The sequence below is a fragment of the Mustela putorius genome, unplaced genomic scaffold, assembly GCF_011764305.1.
Source record: "Mustela putorius furo isolate JIRA1106 unplaced genomic scaffold, ASM1176430v1.1 tig00000580_pilon_pilon_pilon, whole genome shotgun sequence".
Taxonomy (NCBI): Eukaryota; Metazoa; Chordata; class Mammalia; order Carnivora; family Mustelidae; genus Mustela; species Mustela putorius.
This window is the reverse complement of record NW_025421423.1, coordinates 11,702,910-11,723,397: the sequence shown is the minus strand read 5'-3', so window position 1 is coordinate 11,723,397 and position 20,488 is coordinate 11,702,910. Positions and strand designations below refer to the sequence as shown.

The window sequence follows — 20,488 nt, the reverse complement described above, 5'->3', positions numbered from 1 at the left end:
CATGTGGGCTCTTTGCTACAGGCACCAAGAGGAACAGCAATGCCGTGACTTCTGTACTTCACTGACATGAGGATGTGGGGGGTTGAGAACTGGCCCCCCCTCCCCAACAGAAAGAATTTTTTCTTGGAGTGACGCTGGAGATACAGCATTTGCAGTGTGTGAAACTTAAAACAGAACACTCAAAAGAGGAGGAATATAAACACCCACCTGCTTTTCCAAGGACATAAAATAGCTTTTAGAATGACACAAAGCCTCCTCTTTGTGCATATTTCACTCCATAGGGCACTTCCTAAATGAGTTGATGAATCTGGGTCCAGAAATTCTATCATGTGACTTAACCAGCTTTTTTTTTTTTTTTTTTTTTTTTTTTTTTTTTTTTTTCCCCATCTACCCTGATTGAAGCTGAAACATTCCAGGGAAAATGACTTTCCAAAACTTACACTTCTCTGGAGAGGCAGAAAACAGCTTTCTTTCAAACCCACTGTAAAGATTTCACTTAAAAAATAAAATAAAGTAAAATAAAATGGAACCAAACACTCCTGGCATCTAATCTGACTACAAATTGAAAACTATACTAGTGTTTACATGGTTTGGGGTTTTATTAGGAAAGAGCTGCCCAGCATGAATAATAGGATGTTTTTAGCTGGAATGGAATCCCGGCTCTCGCTCTCGCCAGACTCTGGGGAAATGAGAATCCCCTGTCCATGCTCCAGGCCTCCACTGGCTTCTTCAAGGAGGAGATGCTTGATTTAGGATGCAAATAAGAATCACGGCATCGTGGATTTCCACATAGAAGACTGAGGTGGCTTCCCACATCGCTGGTATACGGATGTCATCCATCCCACTGTACAAATGAGGAAACTGAGGCTTAGTGGATTCAGTTCCTTTCCTAAGACTACAAAGGCGGTAAGTAGGAGAATACAATTTTGCATCTGAGTTTCTTTATTCATTTGTCAGAGGCTTGATTCATCCAACTGACTCAGTGTTCTCAAAGTGTGTGTGTGTGAGAGAGAGAGAGAGAGAGACAGAGACAGAGGGAGAGAAAGAGATTGTCTTTGCCTCCTGTGGGGTATTTGCCCATGTCTGGAGACATTTTTGGATGTCACAACCAGGAAGGGCTCATAGCATCTAATGAGATGTGGGTAAGTATGTTACAATGCACGGAATGGCCCCACTGCCACCAACAAAGAAGACTTAATCAGACCCCAAATGTCAACAGAACCGAGATTGGAAACCTGGAACTGAGTGTAAGGCCCAGATGACTACTTGAGCACCTGATGGTTCTGAAGGACACACACAGATGCTTGTTCTCACAGTCACACCAAAACAATGAGAATCCCTGGATAACCGACAAGTTCCGTCATCAGTAGAAAAGAATGCCTACATTTTTCATGAAAATGATTTCAGGGAGAGGTGGTTAACTAATTGTGATAGAAATATTTGGGGGAAAATTAATGGAGCTACTTCCTTTTCCTTTCTTTGAATCACGATGGAACCTTATCATTCTGGCGACATTATAGTAGAAGTCATAGAGCCCAGCCCCAGAGGCAGGACACCCCTTTGGAAATTTCCTAGGGAGATCCCTGAGAGCCAGTGGCAAGTCCAGACCACTGGCTCAGAGCGTAGCATTGTGACCTTCTGTGACTAGGTGAGGGTCTGAACTGCCTCTTTGGGGAAATCACCCTCCAGAGGTCCCCAAAGCCAGAGCTTGATGAGTTGGGGTACTTAGTAGGAGTGAGCTTGACAGATTAGAAAAAGGAGGGAGGAGTAAATATGGAATCATCAGAACCACACCCAGGAAGATTCCAGAAATGGGAAACAGGAGCAAAGGGGCAGAGAAGAGCTCGGGAGCCAGTAAATCATGGACTTGCACAGAAAATGGCAAACAGGCAAAAACGAACAGGGGCTTGTTGTGAGCATGGCCACACTTTGTCCTGGAGGGCTCCAGCTGCTGCTTTTAGGGGTACTAGATGAGATAAGAAGCCGATGAACACAGTATAATCCTGCTTCGACTCCGCGGTAGTATCTAGTTCTCCTGCCTGAAACCCCAGCTTTTCCAGTCATCTGAAATTCAAAAAGGCTAGCTCTACAGTTTGAGACAGAAATGAGGGCTCCGCCATGCTGTGCCACTGACCAGGCAAGGCCTTTCCAGGGGATAAGGCACACGTGCGTTCATACTTCCCAACGCCAGCCCTCGTGGGCACTTGAGCTCTAAAAAGGCCAATTCTGAGCTTTATGGCAACACATGTGGGGACTATGGCCCCGGAAGCAGGATGGGGAAGACGCGATGTGCCTGGGGCCACGTATGCACAAAGACTCAAGGAGTACGTGTTCCAGGCCATGCAGGGCCCACGGAGCTGGGGCAGAAGCCGGCCTGTGCCATACTGTACTTAGCCTGTGCTCTCCAATTTCATCATTTCTGGCTCAAAATGGGCCTGCAATTTTCATTTCTTTATGGGCTTAAGTAATCTATTGCAAATGTCACCAGGAGGCTGTAATGCATTCTTGCCGAGGAAACTGTTCTTTCTCTTCAGTAACTTTCTGGTTGAAGATCTGCCGGGCCGGGTGACTGTTTTACATTAACTATAATGGTGTTTACATTGGATGCACCGATGTTTAAATCACTGGATGTATTTGTTATGAGTAGGGAGGCAGTGGCATTATTTAGCCCAAGTATCTGGGTTCAGGGTGTGTGTGTGTGTGTGTGTGTGTGTGTATGGTGGGGGGTGCTTCTATTAGTATTGATAATATTTTACAAGAGACCTTGCAGAGATGTTTATAATAATAGCAATGCTGTTTATCTTACCAGGATTATGTTGAAGCAACTTTAATTGTATTCATATTAAACATATCAATGTTAGAACTGATGTAATATGTTTAGCATTAATATGAAAGTTGCTAAGTTGGGGGCTTTTGAGATAGAATTAAAGAGCTAGGAAGACAATGGGACATATGGAAAGCATTTGGGGGGTTTCTGTTCTTGTCTAACAAGAAGGATTAGTGCGTTCGCCGAAATACAGTGTAAGACGTACAGCGGGCCGCACTGCCCGCATCTGTTTCCCTTACGACGAGGCTCTCTTGGCTTGCGCGTGCGCACGCTCGCTCGGCGGTCCTCGCGCTCTCCCAGGCTCCACCAAAGCCCAAATGTCAGGGATACCTCAGATGCTTTGCAGCTGGCTGTCGCACCCAGAGATGTTTCAAAATGGATTTTGTAATGGCTTATAAAAGTCCCACATTGTGCACGGGCGGTTATTGAGTGTGATATAGTGTGCACAAGAATGTTCCAAATTCCCTCCGCGCTGTATCCATCAATCTGGCTCTATTAGGGTTGGCAGGATAATGGCTGGAGTGCGGCTCTGGACTTTATCTCCAGCTGAAAGAAGCATCCTAATTATCCACTCATCAGAGCTACCCCACTCCTGGCTCAGGGAGACCACTGCCAGCTCAGGCCCAGAAATTCCAAATCCTGACGGTCACCCGCCAGGCCCTCAAAGGCCAAGATGCAAGACTGCGTCCAGCCCAGCTGGGGATTCGTGGTCCCCCATAAATCCTGGTGATCCATCTGATCCCGCAGCTGGACATACTGTCCATCCAGCGAGCCCATCAAGGCTCCGTTTCCCATTCCCCCTCCTTCCTGTCCTGCCCAGTTCCCTGGCCCCGGGGCGATGCTCGGACACAGCTCAGGCCAGAGCTCTGGTTTTCTCTAGATGGAGGATAATAGTTGTATCTCCCTCCTCAGCCTGTTGGGAGAATTGAATGGGGGAATGGTGACAGACGGCACCTAGCAGAGTGAGACCCTCACGTACGTGTTTTTGGCACAACTAGAAAACATAGAGGAGCTTTAGGGCTTTATAGGAAATGAAAGGTTTGCTTGACGGAGACACGTCTGTTTTCTGCAAAATACTCAAAGACTATAAAGAAATTTCTTCTCTACACAATGCGGCTCATGGATATGACCCCATAAGCTTGTATTCTCATCATCCTTATTTTCATCCCCATTTTACCAATGAGGAAACTAAGGCTCAAAGAGATGAGATGAGTTGCCCATTTGCTCACTAATTATTTCCTGAACTCCTCTGTGCTGGCCACTCAGACTATAGAGGTCAGCGTCCCTTTTCCATCTTGGTTAACAAGTGACTGGGAACCGAGTGAACACAGGGGTTTGCCTGCTCTGTGTATCTTTCCCTTCCTAAGCCACCCTGCTGCCTCCCTTCCAGAAAATTCCCAGGTGTACAAATATGTGGGAGGGGACTAGGATGGAGCACATGCATAACTAGTTGTGTTGTAAGGTACAGAGAACTTCACGGAGAGACAGTGCGGTGGGATTTGAGAAAAGGAGTGGACAGGGACTGGTAGACACAGAGGCCTCATGGAGGAGGTGAGATTTGAGCTATGCTTGGGAAATCAACAGGATTTAAATATGCAAAGGGAAAGTAGGACACTTGAGGTAGAGGGTGAGCAAAGGTGTGGGGCAGGAATGCAGGAGGCACAAGTGGGGACTACCAGGTAGTTACCTTTGGATTCCAGGGATGGGAATAGAAAAGGAAGAAGTGGTCCTGCTGAGTGCTGATGAGTAGTAGATCAGGGCGAGTGGAGGAGGTAAGTTTTTCCTTCAAGAAATAGAGAGCCATGGGAAGTTTTAGAGCAGCAGCATGACATACATGACCAGAGCTATGTTATCAGAAGATTAGACTAGAAGCTTTGGATGAAGTGGGTGTGGGAGGAGGAGGGACAAGCTAAGCAACGGCACAGTAATCCAGGCAAAGGTGGGGGGCTGGGGGCGGTGATAGTGGTAGACAGGGGCAGAGAATCTGCAAGCCAGAAGTAGAAATGTGACTACATATAACTGTTTCCTCCCTTTGCCCCCTAAAGGAGCCATAATAGCAGCTCAAATGTGCTACCAAGATTCAGCTAGGTATTGCCTTCCAAGCAGTGGTGGGTGGTGTCCGTGCATCTCACCCTGAACGCCCACTTGGGAGGATGGAGGAGATTGCTGGGGCCACTGGAACAAAGCACCACAGTCTGGGCGGCGTAAACAGAAATGCATTGGCTCAGTTTTAGAGGCTGGAAGTCCCAGATCACGGCATCAACAGGATGTCGCTTCTGAAGTCTCTGTCCTTGGCTTGTAGATGGCTGTCTCCTCTGTGGATGGTCTTCACGTGGTCTTCTCTCTCTACCTGTCCGTTTCCAAATTTCCTCTTCTTACAAGCACACCCATCATACAAGATTAGGACCCAGGCTAATGGCCTCTTTAAAGACGATCTCCAAATACAGTCACATTCTGAAGTAGTGGGGGTCAGGACCTCAATATATAAACGGGGGCAGGGGGACACAATTCAGCTCATATTCAGAGAGAGAAATTTACAGTTTCCCCCTCATGCTTGGTGTTGTGCAAACCCACCCCCTAAGGCAAACTCTCAGGTTCTGCTCAATGGCTCCAAGAAAGGCTCACCTCGTATGGGAGCAGACAGAAGCAGGCGCGGGTAGGATTTAGGGTGGGCTCTAGCCTGCCTGTCCCATCCAGATCACACCTCTGCCACTCCCTAGCTACATGACCTTGCCAAGATTACGTATTCTCTCCGCACCTGCATTCTCTCATTTGTGAATAGATAATAGTAATCTCCACCTGAAAGGCTTGTCATGGAGGTTCACAGGGTGAATGTATGTAAAGATCTCACTTGGTGCCTGATAAGTGCTCAACACATATTAATTATGACACGCATTCTGGCCACTGGCTGAGATGGAGGTGTTAGGCAGTTCAAGGCAATAGGTCAAGTAGGGCTTTACCAAGGACAAATCAGGTCCAGAGTCTTTTATTAGCATTTTACAAGCCCACAGCCATGTGCGTGTTTTTCTTCTCCAAAAGGCTGCACAGGCTAAGGAAGACCACATCCTTGCCTTGAGGTCACTCTTCAACCTGAGGACTTCAACCTGAGGGCGCCTGGGTGGCTCAGTCGGTTAAGCATGGGACTCCTGCTTTCAGCTCAGGTCATAATCTCAGGGTCATGAAATCAAGCCCCGAGTTGGGCTCTTTGCTAAACGTGAAGCCTGCCTAGGATTCTCACTCTCTCTCCCTGCTCTTCCCTCTCTCTCTCATAATAAACAAAAAAAAAAAACAGTTCATGGCAAAAATCAATCAATCAATCAATCCATGAACAAAATATCAAAATTTTCAATGAAACTAGGATCGGACCCCACCCGTTGCCCAGCAGCCTTGCTCACCTCACCCTAATCCTGTCCCTGGACACCCAGGGTTCCTTCCTGAGGCCAGTCTCTGTGACCTGCCCTCGGGGGAGAAACCATCTGGCCATTGCTGAGCCATGGGACTTGAGGCCTACATGGAACCGTCTAGCATCTCCTACACCACAAGTGATTGAGTGGCAGGCTGAAGATAGACGAGCCTCCTAATGCAGTGCGGGGAACACAGTCGGCACCTGAGCAATGCTTACGGGAGCTAGAGAAGTCACGGTAGGCACTCACATCACTGGTTGTGCACACTGAGTCGGGGAACGGGCATCCACGTTCAGGAGGACATCGTCACGAAACAGAGGCACCAAACTATGACCTCAAGAGGAGAACAGATGTGCATCTCAAACAGTTCCAAGTGGCTCCTGCAGAGCCAACAAACCTCTATAAAATCAGAATACCCCGGAATGGAGGAGACAGGTAAAGATCAGAGATGGTCTGTACCCTGACCGATGTTGCAGAGTGGAAAGACCAAACAGAGCTCCAGACGGTGCCCGAAGCAGAAGCCTGGACATTATACCTGAGCATCAGAGTCACGCGTGGGCCTGCACAGGAGTCCCATGGTGCTCTGGGTGGGTTTGCTGCTGCTCCCAGATGCTGAATAGGGTACAGCCCAGAACATAAAGGGGAGCCACAGAGGGACTCTGTGGCCAGGTGGGGGGTAGCCCAGGCTGCACAGAGCTGATGCTACCCACCGAGCTGCAAGTTCCTCATAGTCAGGCTAGCACAGCCACGCTTCCTGGAGGCCCAGCAGAGTCCCAGTGCATGCCCAGTGTTCTGGCTCATGATTTTACTATCAAACATGTCCCAGTCTGGACCTACGCCTGAAGAATCCCCGAAATACAGCACCTCTCCAGCAGAAGACATGGAACTGTGGCTTTTTCTCCTCCACACGTAAATCCTTTCCACCTGACTGAGAGCTTCCTAAGGGCCAGGTCTGGGTCCACAGGGGCTGGCCTGGAGTCCGGCTCAGAGCAGGCACACTGGAAATCTTTGCTAAGCAGAATGAAATCAAGCAAGCCAGACAATGCCTGTCCCCTGCCACGGTGTCGGCCTTCCCGGGGCTCCCCATAAAGGCCTTCCTTCCCCGGCTCTGCGTCCTCCCAGGCAGAGACGACTGTCTCGGGGCCACTGTGCTGGGCATGAGTCAGAGAGGAAAGCAGAAGTGAAAGCAAGCCAGAAAGCAAAGAGGCCCTCCCTGGCTCGTACTTGGCATGGAACCAGCGCAGAAGGCATATCCTGTGGGACAGGGACAGGGACTCTGCTCTTTCCGCAGGAAGGGGAAACCCCAGTCCTGTTTCCCAAGCTCCTACAGCAAGCCCCAGAGTGCCCACAGCTGGGAGAGACGACATACCTTAGTGCATAGCATCCCTCATGGGCCCTTTAGCTGAGGACGCTGCTCTGAGTGCGAGGAACTCGGGGCCAAGAGGCACAGGCAGCTTCCGGGATTGGGAAGAGGAGGAGTTCGGCATCACTCTGGGCCTCAGTGTGACCTTTCTGGATCCCACGTCTGTCTCCCTCAAATGTTCCTCTTGGGCATGAAGTCTCTCCTGAGCAAAGGTCCACCCTGGTGGCTGCCTTTGCCCCTCCCCCCGGCTCTGAAGGTAACAGGCTTTATTCCCTTGGCCACCATTACACGGTTGGTGTCCTCAGGGCCCCTTGGATCTGTGGTTCTCAGACTTCAGCACATCACAATCTCTGGAAGGGCTGACGATACAGATCGCTGGGCCTCCCCACCCCAGAGCTTCCGATTCAGTAGGTCTGGAGTAGAGCCCAAGAAACTGCATTTTCTTTTTTTTTTTTTTTAATATTTTATTTATTTGACAGACAAAGATCAGAAGTAGGCAGAGAGGCAGACAGAGAGAGAGAGAGAGAAGAGGAAGCAGGCTCCCCACTGAGCAGGGAGCCTGATTCGGGGCTTGATCCCAGGACCCTGGGATCATGACCTGATCCGAAGGCAGAGGCTTTAACCCACTGAGCCACCCAGGCACCCTGAATCTGCATTTTCTAGCGAGTTCCCAGAGGACACTGATGTTGGTCTGGGGAGCACACTCTGGGTCTGGGGTTGGTCTGGGGAACACACTCTGAGAAGTGCTATTCAGGGATCCTCTTTGGGAAGAGGCCTGCTCCCAGCAGCGGGATGGTTCCCCCACGCAGCACCCCTCCATCTGGCTGCACGATATAATCAGCCGGGGAGCTTGGAAAAGGTCCCACACTTCAGCCCACACCCTGGACCAATTACATTCAGATCTGGCAACGGGACCCAGGCCACAAGTATTTTTTTTAAGTCTGCTCAGGTGATCCCAGGGTGCAATCAAGGTTAAGAAACAGTACTCTCAAGCCGATTTTCCACAAACCTGATTTCCCTTGGCCCTTCTGCCAATCACAGCTGCCCCTCCAGTGCGAAATGAGCTGGTCCCCTTTCTCCTCCACGTCCTCTTGGCATGATTTTTTCCACGTCATCACAGAGTCCTCTTGGCTTTCATCCGTCTTCACGGGGTGCTGGGTGGGAGCTGGCAGGATCGTAGTTTGTAACAGTTTAAAATAAGATTATGTAAATACTTATGCAACATTTACTTAATGGGGGATGGCGAGAAATTTATTTTCTCTCAATACAAGTTGTGTTCAGAACCGGGTTCTCCTGATAATTTACCCCCATGGTCAAATGACATCCAAAAAAGACATTTCCCATTTTTCTGTTGTTCTGAAACTCCCTTCAGTTGTCTTTTGTGATTTTCTGAATCAGACCAACTTCTTGGGAGGACTAACAAAGGTTTAAGTTGCAATAGCAAATGAATCACTAACCAAGAACACCACACACACCAGCATACGCTGGGGTTCCAGAGTCTCGGCTGACAGCTCCTGCCTGAGCAGGCCATAGAAGTATGCAGCCCAACTGGGCAATTGCTGGCAAGGCTTTTTTTTTTTTTTTTTTTTAAACTTCCACTCAAAGGCGTTTTGTACTTGGGTGAGAGAGAGACCAATTTACATTTTGCCAATTATGTAAAGTGTTACACAGAGTTTCTAAATAAACTGGCACCATATTCCAATTCATTCCCAGGAAATTTGGCCTGCGAAGCCTTGGTACCCCTGGAGGTGGTCCAGCTGGCCTCCCCTTCCATCCACTTCGGCTTCCAAGTTATTCTTTCCATTACAAGCATTCATGGAGGTAGGTACGATAACCATTCTGCTCACCAGCAGAGTTGGCTCTTACCAAAATCAAGACAGAGACATTCTCAGGCTGGGGGACACTGTCGCCAATGCCCAGAGGCAACCGAGAGGCCCCCGTTAGGCGAGGATCACAGGCAAGGAGAGGAGAGCATCACTGATCTGAAGAGGGTATGTCACGTGATGGAGTGGAAACCGTGAGTTTGGAAAATATTTTTGAAAGTCTGGCTTAGGAGAGGAAGAGAGAAATGAAAGAGAGAACTCTGGAAAGAAAGCAGGGCCCAAGAAGGATTTTGTTTGTTTGTTTGTTTGTCCTTGAAGATGTGAAGTCATACCCCCAGGGTGCAAGAGGGTGGGTGCAGACTAAGAGATGAACCTAGAGGAGAGGGAGCTCCTCACACCTGGGGGTGTCCTGCGAGGGGCAAGGAGGAGCAGGTGCGGGGGGGAATTTACCCAAGGTTGCTTGGCTTTGCTGCCTTGCTGTGCTGTTCCTGCCTATTTTGTTCTCACCGGCCGAGGAGTACTTTGACTCTAACAAACTCCCATAGAAGGTACACAAGACCGAGGGAAAGAAGGGTCTGTTGCAGGGACAGGGATTTCTTGGAAGCAGATGGGGTCACAATGGCAAATATGACAACCAGGTTTCTGAAGTTCTACTTGGAGTGATTTTTTAAAAATTTCATTAGTTTTGTTTTATTTTACTTTTTAATTAAGTTTGACCATGTGAGAAGTATACTAATCTTACTGTAGGAACTGTTGAATCTTTACATATGTATACACCCCCCTAACTGCCATGAGATCAAGATATAGAACACTCCCAGGGCCTCACGAATGTTTTCTGCTGGTCAGTACCCCACCCTGTAACCACTGTTCAGACTTCAGTCATGCAAGTTAAGCCTCTTGTTCTTGGGCTTCATAGAAATGAAATTACATAAAAATGGTTTCTTTTGATCAGTGCAATGTCTGTGAGATTCATCCATGTGCTGGTAGGTATCACTGTTTTATTCACCTTTTTTAACTGCTGTGAAGTATTCTGTTACATGAAAAATTACAATTTATGTAGCCATTCTTTTATTGATAGACATTTGACTGCTTCTAGTTTGAGGCTCTTATGAAGAAAAGTGCTATGAACATTCTAGAATTTGTCTTTGGTGGGCACGTGCACTTTTTCCTCTTGGTGATGAAGATAAGTGCTATGAACATTCTAGAATTTGTCTTTGGTGGGCACATGCACTTTTTCCTCTTGGTGGTATAGCTGAGAAGTCCTAGGTTGGCCTATGTTCAGCTGTAGGGGTGTGTTAAGGTTTGAGGGCTTCCCATGACCTACAGGATAAGGCCAGAGCTTTAGAATACATGGCACCTTCCATTCTATGCCCTTGTCTACCTCTCATTCACCACGGCCCTCTGACAGATTGGCCAGAAGCTATCTGAACACCACACATTCCCCCTGATGTTCTTCATTGTCTGGTGCCTGCCCCAAGGCTCCTGCTGTCTCTGACCCTGGTGACAGCTTCTTCCTGTCTCTGCTGGAGAGCTCCTACCACCCCTGAAGACAGCAGGCAAAGATGACTCCACCCCTGAATCTTTCTTTTCCCTCTTCCCTTACCTCTTCCCTTTTCTCTTACGTCTTCCCTTCTCGCCTGCCTAGAACATTATTATCTGTGCACTCCACTCCAAGCCTTCTGCGTGCACTTTTGTTAATTCCAACCAATCCCCATGTTGAGATTACGTGTTAATGGGACTGTGGTCTCCTGCCATGTCTACATCCTGGGCATCCCTCTTCCCTCAAGTTGGGCACAGGACCTCAAACGAAGAAGGTTCTTCATAACACTTTTTCATATTTAATAAATGACTGGGATTGTAAATGAACAGGGAAGATGTCTTTTTCTTCTTCTCCACAGAGATGTAAGTCTAGGAGGTGAACCAACCAGTTCCCGAACATTCCAAGTGTACTTGCTTGTCAGGTCTGCCACAAATAATGAAGATAAAAGTGGACCAGATGTAGGAGTGGGAATTCTGGGTGACAATTCCTTCTCTTCTTAAAGGAATGTATTTGTCAAACTCTGAAAGAGGTACTGAGGATTCAGACCTTGTCTCTGTACTATAATACCAAACACTCAGATACAGAGTTTTTTGTTTTGTGGGTTGTTGGTTTTTTTTTTTTTTAAAACTGTCCAATTGTTTCCAAATACACAGATGTTCTCCCCGATATAACCCAAATAGCTCCGTGTCTTTGTCATATTTTATTAAGATATTTGGTATCATGGAAACAGAGCATGGATAAAGTTGAAAATTCAGTAAAGACAGAGCCAAGGGCAGGAAATTTGGCCTACTCACTGGTCTCTAGAGGGTCCCTATGAGATGTGGCCCAGAGATGAATCCAGAAGGTATATCTGAGATGAGCAAGGTCATCAAAACCCAGCCATTCCAGAGAGTTCCCTGGTCGGTGCACTTCTGTTGGTCAGATACAGTTGTGTGAAGGATCCCACCTCCCTGCTCCAATCCTTCCTGGCCATTCTGGACAACCACAGCCTTTTCTCGAACCAAGCACTGTGAACCTCTAGCCTGCACTTATGCTCACTCCATTGTCTGAAATGCCTCTTCTCCCAGCCCTTACCCTGCCCAGACTTTTCACCCCAGGCCCAGTGCCCCGAGTCAGAGTGTTCTTTTGCTATCTTCTCTCAATCCCCTCAGTCCAAATCCTTCAAGAGTCAGCTCACGTGCCTGCTCCTTCAGAAAGTGATCTCAAGTTATCCGGATACAAGTCTTCCTAACACTCTCCACTCCCTTTTGGGGGGCCACTTGGCATTTTCTACATTGTAGCACGACTTTCTCTGCATATGTCCCTGCCTCCCCCAAGTAGGTAAGTGCTTTAAGGGCATGGTCTGTATCTCCTATATATTTGTGTCCCCCAAAGAAAACGAGAGTCAACTAGAAATATTGCCTGATTGTGAAAACTTCCGTTTATGACTTGGGACCATAATCTGGATGTCTTAAAACCAAGGGAATGGTGGAAAGAGCTCTGGATTTGGAGTCAGGCTGACCCAAGTCCCATGCCAGATCTACTACCTCCAGTTCCCTTTCTTTAGACAAGGTGCCTCACCCCCCTGGGCCTTAGTCTTCCAGTCAGTAAAGGAACAGTATCTCCCAATCTGCTGGTAAAACAGAATTAAATGGGGGTGCCCAATTATGTCAACATTTCTCTTTCCTATTTGGGATGAAAAATGAGTGATTATTTGGGGCTATACCTCCTTTGTTCAGAGAAAGACACATTTGGTGTGCAGATTCAACACAGAGGAGGCTGTAGGCCATGGGATGGGGCCTTTGTGTGGAAGACTGGGATTCAGGCCGACTTCTTCCTGTAGCCCAGCATGCTTCCTGGCCTGGCCTGGGTCATCATTTAGTGAACGAATGAGGTTTTACCCAGACGAGAGCCAGAGGAAAAGGCAAGGACGTTGTTCCCAGAATTGGGGACCAGGAAGGAGGCCGGCCTTTTAGAACTGAAGCATTCAATCAAAGAATCTGTATCAGTCAGATTAAAAGGCAGAGTCTTCTACAGGAGTAAGTAGCATTGGGCCTCTTCCATCATACTCTGGCTCCCATTAGGATTCCTCCTTGAGCCTGGGGTCAGGCTGAAGCCCTGCCTGGGAGTCAGGTGACTCCACGGTGAGGTAGGAAAGACATCCAGAGCCTGACAGCACCTGCCTGGGTCCTGCTGGAGGGCAAGGCACCTCCACATTTCCTCTGGGCCCTTCAGCTCCCAAGCCTCCCTAGCTCTCTGCCTGTCTGCGGAGTCCTGACCCCTCCCCGCTCATCCTTTCTCTTTCCCCTCTTTCTCCTCTACCTCCTTGATCATACAATGGCGGGGTACACAAAAGCCGCAAATTCCAAGCTATATGTAGCAAAGAGCGGCTGTTTGTCCCAAAATACCACGTCGCTGACTACAGCAAACACAAATTACAAGCTTTATCTAATCACAGTTATGTGACCAGTCATTTTTGGTTTCCAAAAACGGTGGTGAGTGGCGTGCTCCTGCAGCTGGTGGTGGCTCCAGCTCGGGTTTCAGATCTCAAGTGCACACAGATGCGCATGGACATGGGCATCCCAAGTGACCCATTCAGAAAGGGAAACAGGAGAGGGAGAGGGAGGAAGTACAACTCACCAGATAAACAAATTCCGCTGGTGCGGGCCTCAAAAATAAATGATTCAAGATTAAGCAGCATGGCCATTGTGCCAAAGGCTATCTGCATTCATCTCCCTGACATACAGTTTGACACCAAATTAATTGTCCAATGGCCACGCCAAGGACTGGAGAAAGTGAAGCCTGTTTGGAAATCACATTTCATTTGGGGCTTGGGTTCCTCTGTCCTCCTATCTTTTCAAGAAGAGTAGCTGGCTGTGTGATCGAGGCAAGAGCACTAGACTTGGAGTCTGGAACCTGAGCTGGTTATGACCGTGATCTTGAGCATGCCAGCCCCCCTCTCTGTGGGACCTTGTGACTAAGGTGAGGCCCGGGCTGATGGGAAAGAAAGATGGGGGTGCCTATGGAAGGGTCACCAGTCCACCGGGGACTGCTTGCTGGGAGCTGGATGCCCTTTGTGCAACCTTTCATAAGCATTCTGACTGCTCCTTACTCCCCTGCATGTGGGCTTGGGCTTGCTAGGATCAGTCAGGAGAGAGGTTCAGCCTCTTTCATCACATCTTGTGGCTTCTATCTCCTGCACGATGAACTCAGCCTGTGACTCAGTGTCAAAGACTGCCCCTCAAAATACACCAGTGCTCCACCGAGATCCCTGGCCACTTGTGCGCACTCAGGAGGTGCTCCTCTGACACTTCCAATAGTCCCGGGATGGGCCTGAGTGATATTCTCTGTAAAGCAGGAAACCATGTAGGAAAGAAAGCACAGCCCTAGAAACATCTACATTCTCCACACCAGTGAGAAATTGCACAAGGCCATCGTTGACAGAGGATAGGAGTGCTAACAATGAGCCTCTTGGGCAGCACGGGCCTGACTTTCCAGGGCCCGCAGAGCAGAGAGGGATGGGCCATGGTACCAGCTGCTGGAAGTAATGACAATGAACTGAACGGTCCGAACTCAGGCAGACTCTCACTTCCCCAAACTATAAATAAAGGGGCCTTATTTTTTTCTTTACTTGTCTTCCATGTTGGCCCTTCTCATGAATGGGTCCTTTAAGAGAAAGAACTAGAAATGAGAGCATCGAAGTCTAACTGGGTAATGCTGGGAAATTCAACCCCACCCACTACCCTAAGAAGAGAGGGTGCCTGGTGAGCGATGGTGGCTCCCGGGAGCTCTAGCAGCCCGTGCTCGTGAGGCCGCCGCACGTTGGGGAATAGGTTAGAGTAAAGATCTTGCACAAAGGAACATGATGACTTGTAGCTGCCGTCTATCACACCTGCCGCAAGAAGAGAGCTTCCTCCGTGTCCCTGCCAGATCAGTTATGGGGTCAGCTAGAGATCATTTCCCAGCCTCTGCCATGTCAGAAAAGGGATAATAGAACTCTGGAGCTGAGTCACCGGAAGCAAGCAGCTGTGGCGCTGAAGTTGGTTGGTCTCTGACTTCCAAGGGGAAACCCTAGGAAAAAAATAATCAGAAGAGCAACAGCTAACATTTGCAGAGTCTGCACTGTATGTTACACATTTTACCTATGGGTCTCCCATCCTAATTCTCTTTCGTCCTCAAAACAGTCCTGCAGTGTAGGTGTTTTATTGCCATTTGGCCAGCAATGAAGCTGAGATGCAGAGATGAAATGACTCGTCCAGAGACTTCTGTTTCTTTTGATGACTAGGAAACTTGATGTTAAATTTGGCCAAATACAAGTACGCAGGGATTTGCCCTTGTGGTTTCCCAACTCCTTGTTTCCCTCCAGCCCTGACTTCCCCCCTCCCTTTCTCCTCTGCTTGGAACTTATTTCTGCATGTTTCCTAGAGTAGAAAGCGACCTCCAGTCCTACCTGGGAAAGAGAGAGGGAGGTGTACGTGAGTGACAAAGCAACAGTCAGGTTGCAGCACAGCCAGAATGAGTGCTCAGGTCCCAGGTGCCACCTCATGGTTTCTCTGCTCCCAGGGTCTGTTGGCCTGGAACCAACCGCGCATTCCCAAAGATGGAAAGTCTACAGGAGGGCAAAGGGAGACTCCCAGTCTGAAATGCTTGAGTTCTGGCTGAGCATGGAGTGAGAGATGCAGAGGGGGAATTCAGATCTGGAATCTTCCTATGGAAGAACTTAGTTCCTTTGGGTGAGAGTGTCAGAGTGGAGACCCGGAAATGAAGTCCTTGAGGGAGCAAAGCAAAAGGAGCTCCTGACTGTTGGCAGAGGCCACCTTGACATGGCTCATGGAACTGAAGCATTCTGGCATCTCTTTAGGGACGCGGCTAGGGCTTTCAGAAGCTAGAAGCCAAAGGGCAGCCCCATGCCTACCTGGAAAATCCAAAAGAACCTGAAAAGAACCATCCACAGCACTACAAGAGCTGCACAAAGGCATGGGGTACAGGATAAAAGGGCAGCAATCGAATTGGAGAAGGTCAAATGAAGCTACAAATTGTGACTTGGGGAGAATAAAAAGGAAATGAAAGCAAAGAGCCCATACTGTGGCAGGTACTGTGCTGAGTGTTTCACATCCCTTCTCTCGCTGAATTAGGATGACGCTCTTCTGAGCTAGGCCTTACTATCTCTGTGTGGGCAAGAGGGGGATGAGGCTCAGGGTAGTTAGTAACCAGGACAAACTAGCCGGTGGCAGGACGAGACTCATACTCAGGGACGATCCAACTGGAAAACCAGCTCTTTCCACCCAGCTACCCTACTTAATCAGAAATGAGTCAAGTTCAGCCCATCCTGACCTACCCAATAATGGATATGTATCTTCAGTGCACACACTAACCCAAATATCAAATTGTCTTCTTTTAGAACTCAGCAATAAATCTAAAGCTCATAGAAAATAAAACTGCATGAGAACACATAAAAGAAAATGCTGGAAAAAGAAGCAATAACAGAAAAAGCAGGCCTATTAGGAGTTAAACCAAATCACAAAGCAGAGATAACAAAAAATTAAAATACTCAAAAAGTAAAGAACATGAATTTTTATAACAGGAAAAAGTACGTAAGATTATTTGGTACATAATCAAGTAACCATTAAACCTAATCATCAAAACTTATTTAATCAGATCACAATGTATAGATGATTTAAATTATACCTTACATGATACAAAAGCATAAACACCAAGTGTATAAAATAGCAAGCTATTAAAATGAGACATAGAACTAACAAAAATAGTATTTTACCATAATTTGGGATTTGATTATTTGATAAATAGCAGATAATAGTGTAACATCTGCCCCCCCCCAAAAAAGAGAAAATTTCAATTCTACAACAACTCATCAATGAAATGTAACTCTGCAATAAAACAAACCCTACTGGAATGTCTTCTTTGGAGAAATGTCTATTCAGGTCCTTTGCCCATTGTCTGACTGAGTAATCGAGATGGCCAAAAGACCCACAAAAAGCTGCCCCATATTACTCATCAGCAGGGAAATGCAAATCCAAACCACAATATCACTTCATACCTGTCATAATGGCTAGTATCAAAAAGAGAAGAAAGTATAAGTGCTGCCGAAGATATGGGGAAAAGGGAACCCTGTGCGCTGTCCGGGGGGAAGGTAAATATGAGCAGCCGCTCCAGAAAACAGCCCGGAGACGCCTTGAAGAACTGAACATAGAAGTACCATACAATCCACTCATTCTACATCTGGGTATTTGCTCAAACAAAACAAACACATGATTTGAAAAGATAGACACACCCCTATGTTTACTGCAGCTAATTTACAATATGGAAGGAAGCAACGTTGGTGCCCATCAATAGGATAAAGAAGGTGTGATGTGTGTACATACAGTGGACTATTACTCAGCCATAAAAAAGAATGAAATCTTGCCATTTGTAGCAACATGGACAGATTGAAAGGGCACTGTACTAAGTACTAAGTGTACTTAGTACTTAAGTACTAAGTGAAATAAGTCAGAAAAAGAAAAATATACGATCTCTCTTACATGTGGAATCTAAAAACAAACAGCAACAACAGAAAAGAGAGAAACAGACTAATAAATATGGAGAATGAATTAGCAGTTGCCAGAAAGGAGGGGGGAGGGGGAGGAATGAGGGAAAGGGAGGAAAGGGAGGAAGAGCCACAAACTTCAGGTTATAAACAAGACAAGGATGAAAAGTACAGTAGCGGGAATATAGCCAATACAATTGGACTAACTGAACTGCATGGATCATGGTGAGCATTTCATAATGGGGTGAAGTGCTGAATCACTATGTTGTACACCTGCAACTAAAATAATATTATGCTAATATAATAGCATATATAATATAATATTATTAATATATGCTATTAATATAATAGCATATATAATATACTATTATGTCAACTACACTTCCAATAAAGAATAATAGTGTCAACTACACTTGAAGTGTCAAGTACACTTCAAATAAAGAATAATAATTAATTAATTAACTTTTAGAAAACATAAATAGAAAGCTATTTCTACAACTATGGCTGAGACAGTTAAGGATAGTATCTATTATGCATGGGTAGCCGGTACAATTAGGACTCAGGACAGTATCCGGAAAATACCAGTTAGCACAAGACAAAGTAAAAATGTAACAAAGCACCCTTTGGTACCTATTTTCTGACAGCACTGCATTTGATGCTGTTCTTTTAGAAAACAGTATAATAATAGGTAACAAAGTCCTTAACGCCATCTGTACCCTTTGAGCTAGTACACGGATCTTAGAAATTTTCCGGAGATAATCCAAAAGAATCAGATTTCAGAAACACAGTTCTTTTCATTGTATCTGTAGGAGAAGGGGATGGTCAGCTGCACCTACTGCGATCGCCACAAGACACCTGTACAACAAACCACTGTACTGTACACCTTCAGCTGATATAGTGATGTCAGTGAATTACTTCCCCATGAAACTAGGACATTATAAACACAAAGAAGTTCTTTGCAATGTTATCTAAATAAATAGGAAAGAAGAAAATATGATTCAAAGTAACGACCAACAGGAGTGAACTGGTGAAATGACTGTGGTATAAGGCCTGGAGGAACTATCAGGCCAGCATCATCACATGATGTAACAGCAGCTCTGGGGGCAGGACCAAGGGCCTGAGGTGCCAAGCACATACCCATGATTACAAATGGATGACTGCTGGCAGGGGCCATTTCAAATGAAAGTTTTATGAAGGAGGAGCGCAATGAATATTTTCCGTATTTTGAATTCCCCTCCATCCTGATCTAATGAAGTTTTCACCATAACTTAATCAGGTTCAAACAAGGCATTCTTGAGCATCCACGGGGACACCGAGTGACATGCTAGCTGGGACTTCAGAATGCCCCTTTTGAGAAGGCCACTGGCCTTCCCAGCCCAGATGCAGTCCCCCCTCTCACATAGGCAAGAGCATTGCTCCTGGGGCAGGCAGATAGGACGGGAAGAGTCTGAGTCTCTGTCAGCAGTCTATGTCTGCATTAGTTACCTAGGGGTACCTGGATGCAGTGCCATAAACTGGGTGGCTTTACCAATGGAAACTTCTTCTCTGACAGTTCTGGAGACTCAATAGCTAAAATCTGGGTGTCAACAGAATCAGGACCCTCCGGACACTAGGAAGAACCTTTCCTTGCCTCTTCCCAGCTTCTAATGGTGGCCTGCTAATCCTTGGTGTGCCTTGACTAGCATTTTTCTCACCCTGATCCTTTGTCATCACATTCACATTCTCTGTGTCTTTACATCATCTTCTTGTAAGGACAGCAGCCATATTGGATTAAGGGTCCACCCTAATCCAGTATGACTCTATCTTAACTTGACTAATTGCCTCCACAATGACCCTATTTCCAAATGAGGTCACATTCTGTAAAGTACTAGGAGTACAGACTTCAGCACACCTTTCGGGGACATAGTTCACCAGTGACTAAGCCCATCAAATTTCAAATCTAACCTGCCGATCTCCAAGAAACCCAGATGTCTGTGAGCCTTATTCCTGTAATTCTCCTGATTCTCCCATTCATATGAGATAGGTAGGAAGTAGGGCAATAAAAATTAAATTTCATGGTAACAATTTAAGGGTCACCATGTTGCCCCCAATCATAGTCACTTCTTGCTGGAATTGCCTTGGAGGGGAGATCTGATGATTGACTTAAGTAATGGCCTCAAGGAAGGTTTTCAAAGGCGCTCTCTGACTCCATGGGAGGAAGAGAGTGATTGAGTTCTGTTGTGCTCTTTAATCCCTCCTAACGCTCTGGCTTCAGCAACATTTACATAAAATGAGTATGGGATTCACCTAAGATTTATGGCTACAGTGGCTGGTTTCTGTAACCCTTAGCTTTGGCGACTTTGGAGGCCACAATGCAGGGCAATCACACGATGGCCTACCCTCAACAGAGGCTAAAGAGTGGGGGCCATACCCAGGTCTGGAAAGCATAGAGATGTTCATCAGAAATCCAGAACTGTTTGTGCATGACTTGAATAAATATGAGAGGCCATTCAAAATGTTCTAGATAAGACTTACAAAACTTCTAGGAGATTCTTGAGCTCTGATGGAAAGAAAGTTCTTGCACCATAATCTGTGTAGTTACCCTTCACTGATAAGATCAGGTGCAAACATAAGTGCATGCCCTTCTGATTTGTCCTCTATCAGCCTCTCCAGGCTCATATTACTCAGACCTAGATGCTAGTTTATCTCCTACACAGCCCTTATGACTTGGCATATCCATCGCTCCGAACACGAGCTCCTTCCTAGTGGGCTGACTTTCTGGCTTCTATGCCAGGGGAAGGGAGCCTTGGAGCCCAGAGATTCGAAGACTCCAACTCAAATGCCAAACGAGGAGCCCCCGACTGCATCTGACTGGGATCATTTTCTGTTTTATGATTTTGTCATTTATTTATTAAGTTCATTCAGCATCCAGTCTGCATGGATTATTTAGGTATTTGTTTGTTGTTTTATTTGGCCAGGACCCCCTGAAAGCTCTAGGGAAGAACACTTCCTGCCTCTTCCTAGCTTGG

General features: G+C 46.8%; 2 long non-coding RNA genes across 2 annotated transcripts in view; both read right to left on the bottom strand.

The window, feature by feature from the left end:
• Positions 1-580: 580 nt before the first annotated feature.
• LOC123392480 lies at positions 581-7,947 on the bottom strand. Its single transcript, XR_006607205.1, has 2 exons — positions 7,601-7,947; positions 581-844 (listed from the first exon to the last, which is right to left on the bottom strand). It is a non-coding gene; the product is annotated as an uncharacterized LOC123392480 (long non-coding RNA).
• Positions 7,948-8,250: 303 nt separating this feature from the next.
• LOC106005356 overlaps positions 8,251-20,488 on the bottom strand; it is a 51,956-nt gene continuing 39,718 nt past the window's right edge. The window contains exon 3 of the long non-coding RNA XR_001178659.2: positions 8,251-8,759. This is a non-coding gene — a long non-coding RNA (uncharacterized LOC106005356). The remainder of the gene's footprint in view (positions 8,760-20,488) is intronic.